The following is a 13,050-nucleotide window of genomic DNA, read 5'->3' on the forward strand; positions in this document are numbered from 1 at the left end:
ACCTCCCTGAAGACGTGATGGAGGTGTTGCTTTCGGCCCGAAGGCCAGCAACAAAATCTCTGTGCCGTTGGCGTAAGTTCTGCGACTGTTGCAGAGTTCAGAATGTGGATCCTTTTGCATGTGACATCCCCATGGTTCTGTCCTTTTTACTTTCTTTGGCCCACAGGGGCTTGCAAGTGGGTACCATTAAAAGGTTACCTGGCGGCGCTGTCCATCTTTAAGCGCTCGTCTGAAGAGTGTTCTTACTTTAAAATCCCTTTAATTTCACAGTTTCTAAAAGGGCTCACTAATGTGTTCCCTCCGTCACCTTTCCTGGTGCCCGGTTGGGATTTAAACCTTGTTCTTAAGTTTCTTATGGGTGCTCCGTTTGAGCCTTTACATTCTTGCCCTTTGAGGCTGTTACCTCTGAAAACTGTGATTTTAGTTGCGGTTACTTCCGCTCGCTGAGTGAGTTACAGGCACTTTCAGTTAAGCCACCCTTCACTGTATTTCACAAGGACAGGGTTGTCCTTGGAGTTCGTCCTTCTTTTCTTCCGAAGGTAGTAACGGAATTTCATTTGGCCCAGAAGGTTGTTCTTCCGGCATTCTATCCTCCTCCGCATCCTGGTAAGGAAGAGGAGAGGCTCCATAGGCTTGATCCTAGGAGAGCTTTAAGCTTTTATGTTTCACGCATGTCCCGGGTCAGAGTGGACGATCAACTCTTTATTGGTTACACTGGAAAGCATTTGGGGCAAGCTGTGACGAAACAGACTTTGTCTCGCTGGATTATTTTGGCCATCTCGGAGTGTTACCGCTTGGCGGGTAAGGACCCACCGGCTGGCTTGCGGGCCCATTCTACCAGGGGTGTGGCTGCATCTACTGCCCTGCAGAGGGGTGTTCCTATTCGCAACATCTGTGATGCAGCCACCTGGGCTTCAGTACATACATTTGTGCGTCACTATTCCCTCAATTCCATCCGAGGGCAGGATCTGGCCTTTGGCAAGGCGGTCCTTTGCTCTGCTATTTGATTGGCTATTCTAAATTTTGTTTCTAAATTCTTTCCCTCCTCCTTGCTCTGGTACTGCTTTGGGAGTCTGTCATAGATATGGAATACGTCGGAGGACCCAATCCCCTCAAAGAACAAGTTACTTTCTTACCTGGTAACGTTCTTTTGATGGGATGGTCCGACGACGTGTTCCATATCGCTCCCGCCCTGCCTCCCCGCTGCAGAATTTCTTTTGCAATTGCAGCTTACGTTCCGCAAGGCTTTGTGTCTGACTGACAGTTGACTAATGTCACACGTTCTGGGGGAAAAAACTACAACTGAGGCTACGGGCGTCGTGCGTCCTACTTATCACATCGGATGACGTCGGAGGACGTCCTCGACGACGGCGCATCGACGTCATCGACGCAGGACGCAGACGCCGAAAAAAGTTTCCGAAGCAGCACAGCTGTGGTGATTACATGTCATAGATATGGAATACGTCGTCGGACCATCCCATTGAAAGAACGTTACCAGGTAAGAAAGTAACTTGTTCTTCTCCTGCATACTCACCTCCAGGAAACCAGTGTTTCATCTGCAGACTCCTCGCCTGACATCCAGTGATCTTGATCCCGACTTTGCAGCACCGCACTCCGCATCCACGAACTTGGACCCTGTGAAGGAGAAGAAATTCAAGGTTAGAACATCCGGCCTAGGGCTGCGCCTCATTTGAACCTCATGCGCCCCCTAGTTAACAACTTAGCAGATACTGTACCGCTGCAGCTTCATTCCGCATTCCCTCCGGCTGCCACCTCGAGCTCCACAGCTTCTGCCAGACCGGCAACATCACCTGCAAGGGAAGAAGGCAAAAGAGCAAACATCAAAAGTGGAACAGACAGCAATACAAGACAACGAACTTTACAACAAAAACAGACGACTAAAGACAAAGGCAAACGGGAACACTTACCTGAAATATAATGGCTTAGTCGCAGCACGACTGGACTACCACGTGCAAGGTACCAGTGAAGGAACTCGGTCCAGATCATACAAGCGCCCCTGCCAGAAGCAGCAGGACTGAGTGCTCACCAAAACTAATCAACAGGTGAGCTTTCCAGGGACAGCGCATCCCACGGGTACCACAGTTTGGGAGAAGGGGTCTGGAAGGGGATCAGGCACACAAGCTGGCATACTCACGCCCCCTATTCTCCACGCAGGAGAAGTCCCGAGCAGCATCACCTATTACCACCAGTCACCACATAAGCGCAGAGGGTGAAGTCGGACCCAAGTGACCTCACCCCCGGGAGGGCTGCAACCGTGCCCCAACAGAGACCAGGTGAGCGTAATAGCAGCCAGTCGACCTCCAACCAAGAATGAACCGGCCGTGATGTCTGGCCCCCACCTGTGCACCCCGGTGGGAGTCCGGCTGTGAAACTTAATTAGTGTGTGGAAGACCTTCTCCACTGACCGTTGGGTGCTGGATGCTCTCGCCCACGGAGACACTTGTTCCAACAGAAGTGTCCCCAAATACCACTGGTGGCCCGGCAGGAAAACCACGTCCCTCGGCTGCTGGTGGAGGTTTGGGCAAAGCTAAAGAAAGCTTGTTCCAAAGCGAATCGGGGGCTCCAGAGTTTATTCAAGGTACTTCGTTTTACGTAAGAAGACCTGTGGCTGGAGGCGCATTCTCGACCTACGACGACTAAACAAATACTTAGTCTTAAAAGTTCTGAGTGGGCACTCTTCAACACGTGTTTTGACAGCTAGAAGAGGGAGATTTTCTGTCGTTGGACCTGGAGGATGCTTACTTCCACATCCCCATTCACAAGGGACACCGCACCTTACTGCGCTTTGTTGTTCAGGGGCAGCATTACCAATTCAAGGCCCTAGCTTTCGGATTCAAGTCGCCGCCCATAGTCTTTATAAAGTGCCTGGCGCCGATGGCGGCCCATCTGCGACTGCAAGGGATCCACGTCTATCCTTATTTGGACGACTGGCTCAAGGAGCATTGCCGTTGACCACAGGTCGAGGACCGTCCGCCTACTGACGTATCTGGGGTTCTCTCTGAATTATGCAAAGTCCTGTTTGACTCCATCGCAGGAAATGCTGTTCCTGGGATCCCGGGCTCAAGGGTCCTGCCTAGCGTCGCCGTCGGAGGAAAGAGTGGCGGCCATCCTGGGCAAGGTGCAACGGCTGCTCGCTCTGAACATCGCCCCAGTGAGGGCCGTCAAGTCTCTTCTCGGCATGTCATTGTGCATTGATCTGATCCGACTCTGCAGATTACGGATGCGCCCATTGCAGGAGTTTCTCGACGCCCTTTGGATTTAGGTGTCCGGAAGCTTCCAGGACAAGATTGCGCTCGACGAGGGGTTCTGTCACGCGATAAGGTGGTGGGGCGTGTTCTCTCATCTGACCGGAAGTGTTGTTTTCCAGGCCCTACCGCACCAGGAGACGATAACGGACGCCTCCCTGGAAGGATGGGGGAGCCCACACCGGAAGTCTTCACGCCAGATGCTCTGGCTGCCGGAGAAGACGTTGCACATCAACGTTCTGGAGCTACAGGCAGTGTTTTGGGCCCTCAAATCGTTCCTGCCGTCCCTCAAGAGCAAGGTGGTGCGGGTCTTCGGACAATACCACTGCAATGTTTTTCCTCGGGGAAACGAGGGGCCACCAGATCCCCAGCGTGCTCCATTTGGCATTGGGCTGTCGCCCAGGTCATGTTTCTCATCCCGTTTATTCTGGCAGGAGTGAAGAACAGTCACCGACTTTCTGAGCAGGGAGCTTGGTTCTTGCCACGAGGGCGAACTTCGGCAGGACCTAGTAGAGAACCTGTTCCTCAAATGGGGCAATCCCCAGATCAACTTGTTTGCAACAGCGACGAACACCAAGTGCCAGTGGCTTGCCAGCAGGATCCCCGAGCATGGGGGACACATTCTCATTCCCTTGGGAAGGCCTCTTTAAAAGGGATTGGTTCCTCCGACGTATTCCACATCTATGACAGGTAATCACCACAGCTCTGCTGCTTAGGAATATTTTTTGTGGTCTGACATCGATACGCTGTCCTCGAGGGCCTCCGTCGAGCCGACGTCACCGGATGTTATAAGTAGGATACACAACGCCCGTAGCCTAAGTTCTGTTTTTTCTGCGAACGTTTTCTTTTCGGAGATCCTGGCGCGCCTCGGTTCTTCTGATCTCAGTTCTTCGAACTTGGTGTTTTGCGAAGATATCATGTCTTCGTCTTCTACCCCGCGGTTGGAGATTCAAGAAGTGTCGGGACTGCGGATCCAAGATGTCACTTACAGACCCGCACAACGTCTGCCTCTGGTGCCTCGGCGAGGACCACACCACCAATGACTGTGACAATTGCCAGTCGTCAACGTTGAAGGCGTTGCAGGCACGAAAGAAGTTTCTGTAGTTAGGGTTTCCAAACCCCAAAAGTCGAAATCCGCTGGGCTTTCGACCGATGATTCGAAGAGCGACTCTCCAACGTTGGCGTAATTCCAGGAGGTGTCGGTCCCGGAGTGGTTCCCGCCATTCCTCTGCCTCTTCGAGGCACTCGTGGAAGCGCCGTCACCGGTCGCCTTCCTCATCCGAAGACTCTGCCCGTCAGCGGGTTGCTTGTCCCAACAAGCATTCCTCTCCTGCGGAATGGGATGCATTTCGTACAGAGATGATGGCTATTTTCCAATCGCAGGGCTCTGTTCCGTCCGCGCCTTCGAAGGAAGCCGGCAAGGAACATGCTAGGGCCACAGCTCGCATGCCTTTGGGCTCGGGCGGTCGGCGCGATCATCGGGAGCCGTCGAGGTCCCGATCGGACAAGGTGGATCGCTGCCCGCTCCAGGTCCCAGTCCTGGACTCCCTCGAGACCGGCGGAACCTGTGAGGTCGTCTAAAAAGACGTGGGCGCCATGTCCGTCGGGACTATCTCAAGGCTCCGCCTCCGAGGAAGTCATCGCCATCAGCGCCGAGGACGTCTAAGGACACTCTCGGGGCTCTGCCCTCAAAGCCTGTGTCGAAGCCAACGGCGCCACGCTCGATTCCGTCGAAGCCCTTGACGTCTTTTGTGGAGGCTTTACCGTAGGTACCCCGTGCATCGGTGGAAACTCCGAGGAAGGCCTTGAAAGTCAGTGAGGCCTGTATTTGAGCCTTTTTCTGTGCCCTCTTCCAGGGATTTGTTCAAGCCTCTGGATTATATTTGAGGTGGAGGAAGGGTCTGAGGAAGGTTTGGTTCCTGATGAGATTCCTGATGACCTATTGTCTGGTCATAGCCAGGTGGAAGACCTGCGTCAGTCTTTGCACAACGCCAGTGGTCTGGACACCTCTCCGGAGGTTGAGTTCGGCAGGCCTGAACCTGGCACGCACGCCGAGTCTTCGTAACGGCGGCTCATGTCGAGGGTGACAGAGTACTTGGGTGGTCTGCACCACCATGGGATTTTCTGCAGGATGACATGACCGATAACTTGGACCAAGGTCCACCAACTGACCCGGTACTGGCATTCCATATGGCTTTGCAATGAAGGGTGGCGGCAGCTTGGACTGCTCTGGAGAGTGTCCCGGCAGTGGGTAAGTCGTTGCCGAAAAAGTATCGTATTGTCCAGCCAGTGGCGACCCCCGCTACTTGTTCATGCACCCTACTCCGGAGAGTTTGGTGGTGCAGGCGGCTGCAGCCCCAGCAAAACGGGCATCGTACCCTACCTTCTCCAGCATGGGGTCTGGCATGGATTCACATGCTCATGAATATTCCCCGTCGTCAGGCCGGGAATACTCGGTAAAGAAAAAAATCTATCGGTTTCGTTTCTGATCTGTCTTAGTAGTAACCAATCACTGGTCTCTGGGTCATACTGCCCCCAGCCAATGACTGCCCTCTCCCTAAGCCCTGCCTCTGGCAGCCATCTTCAAATTTTTACCGCACGCTCAAGTGTTGGGAGTCCTCGTGTTTAGCTCTCGAGCTTTTGCTGCGTTTTCGTGCTTTTTCAAAGAGAATTTCTCATTTTTCGGTCAAATCGAGCCTCAAGCTCCACCGTCTCTACATCCGATTAAAGGGTATCTGTGTCAGATTTTTTTCTACGCCCCTCAAGGGTGAAGATTTCATCGAGTTACGCTTCTTGGGGATTCCAAAAGTTTCTGCGGCCTACCTGAACATGGCCCAGGAGAAAGGAAGCTTGACGCCCAGAAAGCTGTTCAGGGTTTGCCCTGGATGCCAGCTACAGAATGTGTTCAAGGAGGATGAGCACTCGAAGTCTCTACTGCCTTCATGAGGACAGAACGCACGTGAAGGACTGTGCGTTTTGCAGGAACATGTCGGAACGGACCATCAGGGACCGACGCCTTCGTCTCTCCAACTGGCTGGAAGGAAGGAGTCCGTCAGTCGTCGTCCGAGCGGTCTTCTAAGTCCTGTGAGGGTGCCCCGGTGGCCCAACAGAAGGCAAAGCACCGCGGGCACCGGGAGTGCCGAACGGTCGGGCTCTTCGGCTGCCAGGCAGGGCGCGCCTTCCCTGGCACCATCAACCCCGAGCCAACGCTCTGGTTCGGGGAAGAGGAAATCTGAACCCGGGAAAGCTTCTGGAGAGGCCCCGGTCGATCTCGAAGGATTAGGCCGAAGGGGAGCGAGGCGTGACCGTACCCCCCCCCCCTCCTCTGGCCTTCCCCCCCCCTCCCCCCCCCAAAGTGAAGGCCTCAAGCACGTCTAAGGCGGTGAAGGCCTTGATTCACCCGGCCAAGGCCTCTATCGAGGAAGTCGCGGCGGCCCTGGCGCAGCCTCTGGAGGCTACACCAGTGGAGGCGACCTCGGGGGCCCAGAGTCTCCCTGCCTCTGCGGAGGGAAGCCTTTTTCAGACCCATCGAAATGACCCCCGTGAAGACCCCGGTGGAAAAAGAGGGGGGGGCGGTGGCCATTGTGGACACGGACACAGCGTCCAAGGAGGAGCTGGTAGAAGTCTGAGGGCCTCGACGAGGGCGTAGAAGAGGCCCGTCCCCACGGGAGGGATCCCGACGAGGGTGACGAGAGTGACGGCGGCTTCCGGAGCTGCAGGATAACTCGGCGGCCATTTTGTTAGCAATACAATCCTTATGTTCGGAGAAAAGGACGAGATTGCCCTTACCACCGATGGAGGAACCTGCTCAGCCTTTACCCACGTCCCACGTCCCCCGTCCCTGGGGATGACACGGGAACGGACATGGCCACGACGGGTACCGACGACGGGACGGAGCTCCCATCGCCAGCCCGGACCTCCCAATCCGACGAGATCGGATCTTTCCATGCAATGATCGCCAGGACATTCAAGCTTTTTCAGCTCTGCCCCGAAGAGAAGGAAGGTTTCCTTTACCAAGGGCGCGAGACCAAGAGGAAGGCAGTCCTCGCCGTGCCTCTGCTAGATGACATCTGGGACGAGGGTCTCGCCCTTCTCAAGAACCAGTCTACGACGCCTGCCAAGAGGGATCGGTACGAGAAGAAGTACCGGGTCCCCGACGCAGCCCCTTTGTGCCTTAGGGCACACCCGACCCCTAAATCGGTCGTCTCAGCAGCAGGCAAGAAGAAAGTGGGGGGGGGGGGGGGGGGGCGCGGCAGCATCGGCCTCAACGCCAACTTCCCCGCCTGACAGTGAAGGAAAGAAGCTGGATGCAATGGGACGACTAGTTATCTCGTCAGCGGCAACAACGATTAAGGCGGCCAACGCCCTCGCGATCGTGGCCCGCTACGACGGAGTTATGGTACAAGATCGCCCCCTGTTGGACTTCCTACCCGATGACAAGAGGGCCGAGGCCCTGGAGATCTTGCAAGAAGGCGAAGTGGCATCGAACCACGCCATTACGGTGGCAACGGACATTGCCGACACCGGTTTCCGCCAGCTAGGCAACAGCGTTTGCCTTAGATGACGAGGGTGGCTCAAGGCGACGTATTTCCGCCAGGATGTAAAAGCCGAGGTGTTGGACATGCCGTTCGATGGGAACAACCTGTTTGGGAACACTGTGGATGATTCCCTCCAAGCCATCAAGGCGGTCACGGAGACAGCTAGGGCCCTAGGTGTTCTCTGGCAACGAAGGCCGTCCTTTCGGAGCACCGGAGGCAAGCAGGGTGCCTCCAAGGGATTCGGCGGTGGCTCCTCTACGTACCGCCAAGCAGCCCGCTCCTCATCACAGGAAGCCTATAGAGGAGGCGGCAAGTCGGGTGGGCCTCGCCGTCGTCGCCAGGGAGGCCAAGGCAGCAAGGCGTCCTCCAAACAAGATTGAACCGTCTGTGGTGTTGGGCCCCCACCGAAGCACCCCGGTGGGAGGCCAGCTGGCGAAGTTCATCAGTGTGTGGGAGTCCATCTCCACCGACCGTTGGGTGCTAGACGCCCTGGCCCAGGGGCCGCCCTCGAATTTCTAAAGTGCCCCCGCATTCCACCCGTGGCCAGGAAGGAAAATCCTGTCCCTCAACTGCTATTGGAGGTAAGGGCGTTGCTCAAAAAAGGTGCCATCGAGCTCGTCCTGAAGAGGCTCAGAGGCTCCGGAGTATACTCGAGGTACTTTCTCGTGAAAAAGACCGGAGGATGGCGCCCCATCCTGGACCTGCAACGACTGAACAAGTATATCAAGGCACAGGATTCCGGATGGTCACCCTCCAGCACGTGCTGGGACAGCTGGAGGAGGGAGATTTCCTGTCGTCGTTGGATTTGGAGGATGCATACTTCCACATCCCCATTCTGAAAGGACACCGAATGTTCCTCAGGTTCATGGTCCAAGGACTGCACTACCAGTTCAAGGCCCTCCCGTTCGGATTGAAGTCGGCACCCAGGTTGTTCACCAAGTGCCTCGCACCGGTGGCGGAGCGCCTGCGCCTGCAGGGGATCCATGTCTACCCCTATCTGGACGACTGGCTCATCCGAGCAAGGACAAGAGCTCGCCGTAGACCACACAGCGAAGACCGTACAGCTACTCACGGACCTGGGATTCTACAACTTACCCAAATCCCACCTGGTCCCGTCGCAAGTCGCACTGTTTCTGGGAGCCAAGCTCGACACAGTGGCGCGTCTGGCCTCGCCGTCGGAGGAAAGGACGAAGGCCATCCTGGGCAAGGTGCAGCGTCTGCTGGCCACGGACATGGCCAGGGTGAGAGGTCCATCAGGTCCCTCCTCGGGATGATGTCGTCTTGCATATATCTTGTGCGCCTGTGCAGGCTTTGGATGCGCCTTCTGCAAGAGTTCCTAGACTCCAATTGGATCCAAGCGACGGGCAGCTTCGAGGACAGGATCCCACTCAACGAGACCTTCCGACGAGCGATCCGGTGGTGGGGCACCCGCACTAATCTGACGGCGGGCACAGACTTTCAGACCCCATCCCACCAGATAACGGTGACGACGGATGCCTCCCTGGAAGGGTGGGGAGCGCACACCGAGGAACTTCACGCGAGAGGCCTTTGGCTCCCGGAGGAGAAGACGCTCCACATCAACATCCTGGAGCTCCGTGCAGTGTTCTGGGCCCTCAGGTCCTTTCTCCCGTCCCTCCAGGGCAAGGTGGTGAGAATCTTCAGACAACACCACCATGATGTTCTACATCCGGAAGCAGGGAGGAACCAGATCCCCCAGCCCTCTCCAAGGAAGCACAGGATCTGTGGCATGGGGCTGTCGCCCAAAGGATTTTTCTGGTGCCCTTGCATCTGGCAGGGATAAAGAACACCATCGCCGACTCACTCAGCAGGGAGCTGCGCTCGTGCCACGAGTGGGAACTACGTCAGGATCAAGTGGATCGACTCTTCCGACAATGGGGAAAACCGCAGATCGACCTGTTTGCAACGGTGCCAGAGGTTCGCCAGCAGGTTTCCCCAGCCGAGGAGCATGGGCGATGCTTTCTCGTTCCCCTGGGACGGCCTGTTCCTATATGCTTTCCCTCCGTTGCCGTTCCTGCTCCGACTCGTCAACCAGCTCAAGAGGTCCCAGTGCAGGATGATCCTTGTCGCACCGGCGTGGCTGAGGCAGAGGTTCCCGGACCTTCTGGAGTTGTCGGCGTCCCCACCAGTCAAGCTGCCGATGGACGCGGATCTTCTCTCCAGAGAAGGAGGCGCCATACTTCATCACGACCCAGAGTCGCTGAACTTGCATGCCTGGCTCCCGCAGCACTAGAGTTTGGAGGGTACGATATCCCGGCCGACTGCAGAGAGGTCCTTGCAAAAGCCAGGGCGTCCTCAACTCTCAAGTGCTACGAACATAAGTGGAAGAGGTTGTCTGTCTGGTGCCGTGCACAGAAGATTAACTCTCTACGGATTACGGCCCCTCAAGTGCTGCCGTACCTACTGTCGCTGGCCAAGGCTGGACTGGCTCACGCCTCCATCAAGATGCATCTGGCTGCGATCTCCCGATACACCAGAACCACAGGACGGGCGTCCTTGTGGTCCCATCGCCTGGTGAAGGGATTGTTCCGATCGTTCCCGCCGGTGAAGACCTCTGCCCCGGCGTGGGAACCCAACGTGGTGCTGACCAGGCCAATGGGGGCGCCATTCGAGCTGCTGCATTCGGCACCGTTGAAGTTCCTGTCGTGGAAGACTGCGTTTCTTGTGGCCATCACCTCCGCACGGCGAGTGGGAGAGATCCAGGCCCTATCCTGCAAGCCTCCATTCTTGACTTTTCACGACACGAGGGTGGTGCTGAGGACGCGCCCCTCTTTTATGCCCAAGGTGCCGTCGCCTTCGTCACCGGCCGAGAGGACTTTGCACTCGCTGGATGTGGCTAGAGCGCTGAAGTTCTACGTGGACCGCACAAAGAGTTTTCGGAAGACCTCACAGCTTTTTGTGAACTTTGGACCTGTGAACCAAGGGAAGGCTCTCTCGAAGGCTTCCATTTCCAGATGGCTCTCCTGCTGCATCACGCACTGTCATCGATTGGCAAACCGAGAGCCCGTTCGACCAGAGCTATCGCTGCTACTACGGCGTTCTTGTCTGGTGTCCCTGCTGGACATCTGCAGGGCTGCTACGTGGAGGCCGACTCACACCTTCACAAGATTCTACTGCGTCGACCGGGGTTCCAGGGAGGAGTCCAGGGTCAGCCAAGCGGTGCTGCGCAACCTGTTCGCCTAAGGTGAGCCTGGTGAGGAGGTAAGCACTGCTTAATGTTGAGTTTTAATGTAATGCTTAATGCTGAGCCTTTTTTCCACCTCCCGTTGGTTGTGCATGTGTGTACTGATATGTATTCTTATATTCATGAGCATGTGAATCCATGCTAGACCCCATGCTGGAGAAGGAACAAGTTACTTACCTGTAACTGTTGTTCTCCAGCATGGATCTGGCATGGATTCACATGCGAACCCTCCCTCCTGCCCCTCTACGGCTCTTCACTTGGTCATGTTGCCACTCTGCGTGCTACCAAATCTGAAGATGGCTGCCAGAGGCAGGGCTTAGGGAGAGGGCAGTCATTGGCTGGGGGCAGTATGACCCAGAGACCAGTGATTGGTTACTACTGAGAAAGACAGATCAGAAACAAAACTGATGCTGATTTTTTTCTTTACCGAGGATTCCTGGCCTGACGACGGGGAATATTCATGAGCATGTGAATCCATGCCAGACCCATGCTGGAGAACAACAGTTACAGGTAAGTAACTTGTTCCATCCCTCCTGATGGGGATGACAAATGTTTTGACGGTTGGGCGAAGAAAGTCTTTTCTTCAGGGGGTATGGCTTTGGAAGCAGCCAACTCCATGTGTGCCTTCGCACGTTTCACTCTGTGGAATTGTTTTGTTAGCGGCTGAACATATTCCCGAAGGGGAGGAACGGGATGGCTTTCTTGCCCTTGTACAGGTGCCATGTGTGAATCCGTTCAATCGGGTCTGGACATGGCAGTGTCAGCCGGTCCATGGCGGCTAGCACCGTGATGCGCAGATTTGCGTGGTTGCGGAAGTCTGGGTTTGCTCCTGATGTTGAGAAGCCGGGCTTAAATATGCCCTTTGATGGTGACCATCTTTTTTGCAGCAAGGCTGACAAGAGCCTTGAGAGGTTGCAGACCTCAAAGGCTGCAGCGAAGACGTGGAGCGCTGCAGTCCGCCAACCTTCGCCTTTTCGTCCTAGGGGACAGCAGTGGAGGGGAGGTTCCTTTCGATACTAATCTACCTTTGGTAGATCGAGGGGAGCTGCAAGTCAAAGGGGCCACCGTTGGGAGTACCAGAGGTGGAAAACGGGGTACTCGAGGTGCCAGGGCTGCTCGAGCAGTTGCCTCTTTGCCCTCGGGCACTGCCGCCTCAGCTCAGTCATGAGGCCATGTCCCATGTTTTGCCGGTGGGGGAAGGCTGGCGCAGCATCTTGTAGAATGGCCTGCCATCACTTCAGATGTGTGGGTTCTGGAGATCATAGCCCACGGCTACTGTCTTCCTTTCCGGCAGAGGCATCACAACAATCCACCAGGGAATCTCTTTGAAGAGTCCGGATCCGCTCCTTGCGCAGGAAATCAAATCCCTGCTGGAGAATGGCGCCATAGAACTGGTGCCTGTAGCAGAGAGGAACAAGGGATGGTATTCCCCTTATTTTTTGATTTCAAAGAAAGACGGGGGATTGAGACCCATCATGGACTTGCGCGGTTTGAACAAACTCCTCAGGAAGGACAAGTTCAAGATGGTTACTCTCTCTCAAGTCCTCCAGGCCCTTCAGCTTCAGGACTGGTTGGTGTCACTCGACCTCAAGGATGCTTACTTCCATGTGCCGATCCATCCCAAGCACAAGAAGTACCTGAGGTTCGCGGTTGGCGACTCGCACTTCAGTTTCGGGTCCTGCCGTTCGGATTGACCTCCGCACCGAGGGACTTCACCATGCTCATGGTGGTGGTGGCAGCGTATCTCAGCAAAGGGGATTCACGTCTACCCCTACCTGGACGATTGGTTGATCAGGACGTGCTCTCCCGAGCAAGTCCTGGATCATCTGTCAGTCACCTGCCACTCCTTTCACAGGCTGGGCTTCTCCCTCAAATTAAAGAAGTCCCACTTGACACCTACACAGCGGCTCCAGTACATCGGAGCAGTGTTTGACACGTCCCTGGGGCTGTGTTTTCCTTCCCAGGTGAGGGCTTATCACATTCTGCAGATGGTGAACAAGTTTTGACATGCCCAGAGTCTCCCGGCTTTCGAGTTCTTGAGGTT

At 55.6% G+C, this 13,050-nt stretch overlaps 1 protein-coding gene across 1 annotated transcript in view; it reads left to right on the plus strand.

Moving 5' to 3' along the window:
- The window catches only part of TOP1 (DNA topoisomerase I), a 690,967-nt gene that overhangs the window by 553,062 nt on the left and 124,855 nt on the right, over positions 1 to 13,050 (plus strand). The gene's annotated exons all lie outside the window — the stretch shown is intronic.

This window comes from Ambystoma mexicanum, chromosome 3p, assembly GCF_040938575.1.
Source record: "Ambystoma mexicanum isolate Mex_15411 chromosome 3p, UKY_AmexF1_1, whole genome shotgun sequence".
Lineage (NCBI taxonomy): Eukaryota > Metazoa > Chordata > Amphibia > Caudata > Ambystomatidae > Ambystoma > Ambystoma mexicanum.